This window comes from Theropithecus gelada, chromosome 3 (genome assembly GCF_003255815.1).
Source record: "Theropithecus gelada isolate Dixy chromosome 3, Tgel_1.0, whole genome shotgun sequence".
In the NCBI taxonomy this organism is placed as follows: domain Eukaryota; kingdom Metazoa; phylum Chordata; class Mammalia; order Primates; family Cercopithecidae; genus Theropithecus; species Theropithecus gelada.
Window position 1 is genome coordinate 69,085,194 of NC_037670.1, and position 3,853 is coordinate 69,089,046.

Genomic DNA, 3,853 nt, shown 5'->3' on the forward strand with positions numbered 1-3,853 from the left:
AGTGGCTGCTAGTATAATGCCACGCAGCGGCCTTTTAATACTAACATCACAGTCAGAGGCTTACCAGGGAGACTGGTTTCCTAGCTTTGGCGGAACTGGGTTTGGGTCAGGCTTAGCTACTGGAATGAAGTTTGATGTCACCTCTGCTTCACTGACGCGGTATTGACGTGTTTGATTGACTGGTTGATTGATTATTTTTTTTCTAGAGACAGAGTCTCCCTATGTTACCCAGGCTGGTCTCCAAATCGTGACCTAAGTGCTGGGATTACAGGCCTGAGCCACCATGCCTTAGCCTTATTTTTCATTTTTGAGACAGAGTCTCACTCTGTCACCCAGGCTGGAGTGCAGTGCTCACTGGTGTGAGTGCAGTGGAGTGCACGATCATAGCTCACTGCAGCCTTGAACGTCTGGGCTGAAGGATCCTCCCGCCTCATGCTCCTGAGTAGCTGGGACTACAGGCATGCACCATCATGCCTGGCTAATTTTTAATTTTATTGCAGAGAAGATGTCTCACTATGTTGCCTAGGCTGGTCTCCAGCTCCTGGCGCAAGCGTTCCTCATGCAAGCGAACCCAGCCCACATGGTTGTTTAAAAAAGTAATTACTGAGGTCAGAAGTTCAAGACCAGCCTGGCAAACATAGAAAAACCCCGTCTCTACTAAAAATACACAAATTAGCCGAGTGTGGAGGCGGGCACCTGTAATCCTAGCTACTCAGGAGGCTGGGGCAGGAGAATCGCTTAAACCCAGGAGGTGGAAGTTGCAGTGAGCCGAGATTGTGCCACTGCACTCCAGCCTGGGCAACAAAGCGAGACTCCGTCTAGGGGCGGTTGGGGGGGGGGGAAGTAATAACTTTTTGAGGCCGGGCAGGGTAGCTCACGCCTGTAATCCTAGCACTTTGGGAAGCCAAGGCAGGAGGATCTCTTGAATCCAGGAGTTCAGGATCAGCCTGGCCAACATGATGAAACCCCATCTCTACTAAAAAATGCAAAAACAGCAGGGCATGGTGATGTGTGCCTATAATCCCAGCTACTCAGGAAGCGGACGCAAGAGAAATCTCATGAACTTGAGAGGCAGAGGTTGCAGTGAGATTGCACCTTTGCACTCCAGTCTGGGCGACAGAGGGAGACTGTCTAAAATAAATAAATAAATAAATAAATAAATAAATAAATAAATGTGATTACTTTTTGATCATTTCATTCTTATGGAAAACTTGCAATAGCAATACAAATCCTTGTCCTTTCTATCAAAGTCTCCAGTGGTTATTGCTATACCAGATCTGCAATTTCACACAAAACACTCTTTTTTTACCCAAAGCAGGGACACTCTCCCAGGTAACAATCACTCACCCCCTCATCAGGAAATCAACAAGAATTGGAAAAATTACCTGGGCGTGGTGGCACATGCCTGTGATCCCAGCTACTCAGGAGGCTGAGTCAGGAGAATCGCTTGAACCTGGGAGGTAGAGGTTGCAGTGAGCAGAGATGGACTCACTGCACTTTGGCCTGGGGGACAGAGTGAGACTCAGTCTCAAAAAAAAAAAAAAAAAAAAAAGAAAAGGAAAAGAAATTAACATTTAACACGGCGTCCACATGACAATCTAGTCCTAAAACCTACTTTGCTTCATCACCTGCTCCAATGTGGGTAGGGAAAAAGATTATCTGCACTTTAAAAATTTTTTCTAACTCCTTGAGTGGCAGATAAAGCAATTTTTGTGCCAGACAGTGAACTTATATTATGGCTCTGAGCTCAAGATTTTAACCTGTCTGATCTGAGAGCCTAACTTTTCTAAACATTTATATAAATATTCTAGACTATTAATCCTTCAATTACCTGTTTTGTCACCATACACAATTGTTAGGCAGGCAAACCTAAATTTACATTTCCAAAAGGGATAGCTCAGGTGTCTAGGTTGTTTATCATGGAACTATTGTTATTTGTAAAGTCATTAATTTGAAATGACTTTAAGTCTTTCTCTTAAAAATCTTGGCTCAAATGTCATAAGCAGTGATTTTTATCTCAACACCAGCAGAAAAGTCAGCAGATTGAAAGTAGGCAGAAAAAAAATAAAATAGAGAGATAGAGAACTTCGAAGATTCTGCTCGTTAACCCCATAGTTGGCTGTAGTTTTCTTAGAGACCATCTGAGCTCTGAACTTTCCTTGATATAATTTACCCATCTGTTTCAAAATGTGCATGAGAATGAGCCACATTATTATGTCAGCATGGCTTTAGAGTTTAGGATTCCATTTCTTTTTCTTTTTCCTTTCTTTCTTTTTTCTTTTGTTTTTTGTTTTTTTTTGAGACAGACTCTTGCTCTGTTGCCCAGGCTGGAATGAAGTGGCGTGACCTCAGCTCACTGCAACATCTCTGCCTGCTGGGTTCAGGCGATTCTCCTTTCTCAGCCTCCCGAGTTGCTGGAACTACAGGCGTCTGCCACCATGCCTGGCTAATTTTTGTATCTTTAGTAGAGATGGGAGTTCACCATGTTGGCCAGGCTGGTCTCGAACTCCTGACCTCAAGTGATCTGCCCACCTCAGCCTCCCAAAGTGCTGGCATTACAGGCGTGAGCCACTGCACCCGGCTTCATTCCATTTCTTATTAATCTCTTGAGAGCTCAGAAATTCCCATAAATCTTTTCAGGGAATGTCAGGAGTTTGGACCAATATTTTACATGAATTTCAGTATGGTAACCACATTCCTTCATCGAAGTAATACTTTTCACGACACACTGCATAAGTAACATTTGTGGAAACGTCTTTTAAAAATAGTATGTAAATAACATTTCAGAAGCCTGTTTAACATGACTACAAACACTTCACTACATTCATTACTTCCTTACATGGAAGTTACACTGTTCACAACAAACTTTGTAAGTAGCATTTAAAATTTTTCTTCTACTTCTTTCCTATTTGGATGTCCGTCACGCTTTTTCTTGCTTGATTGCTGTGGCTAGGACTTCCCGTACTATATTGAATAGACATGGTGAGAGTTGGCACCCTTGTCTTGTTCCTGATCTTAGAGAAAAAAATATTTTCACAGTTAAATATAATGTTAGCTATGGGCTTGTCAGAGATAGTCTTTGTTGTGCTGAGAAACATTACTCTTCTTTCAACATTCCTCTTTTGTTTTGGAGACAGGGTCTTGCTCTGTCACCCAGGCTGGAGTACAGTGGTGTGAGCTTGGCTCACTGCAACCTCTGCCTCCTCAGTTCAAGTGATTCTCCTGCTTCAGTCTCCTGAGTAGCTGGGATTACAAGTATGTGCCACCGCACCCACCTAATTTTTGTATTTTTAGTAGAGATGGGGTTTCACTATGTTGGCCATGGCTGGTCTGGAACTCCTGACCTTAGACAATCCACCCACCTTGGCTTCCCAAAGTGCTGGGATTACAGGTGTGAGCACCACACCTGGCCTAATGGGAGAATTTTCATTAGTGATTAAATCTGCTTATTCATTACTGGCCCTTTCAGGCTTTTTTTTTTTTTTTTGAGATGGAGTCTCCCTCTGTCACCCAGGCTGGAGTGCAGTGGCACGATCCCTGCTCAGTGCAAGCTCCACCGCCTCCCGGGTTCACACCATTCTCCTGCCTCAGCCTCCCGAGAAGCTGGGACTACAGGTGCCGCCACCACGCCCAGCTAATTTTTTTTTTGTAGTTTTAGTAGAGATGGGGTTTCACCGTGTTTGCCAGGATGGTCTCGATCTCCTGACCTCGTGATCCACCCGCCTCGGCCTCCCAAAGTGCTGGGATTACAGGCGTGAGCCACTGCGCCCGGCCCCTTTCAGGTTTTATATTTCTTCATGATTCAGGCTTAGTAGGTTGTATGTGTCCAGGAATTTGTCTGCTCCTTCTGAGT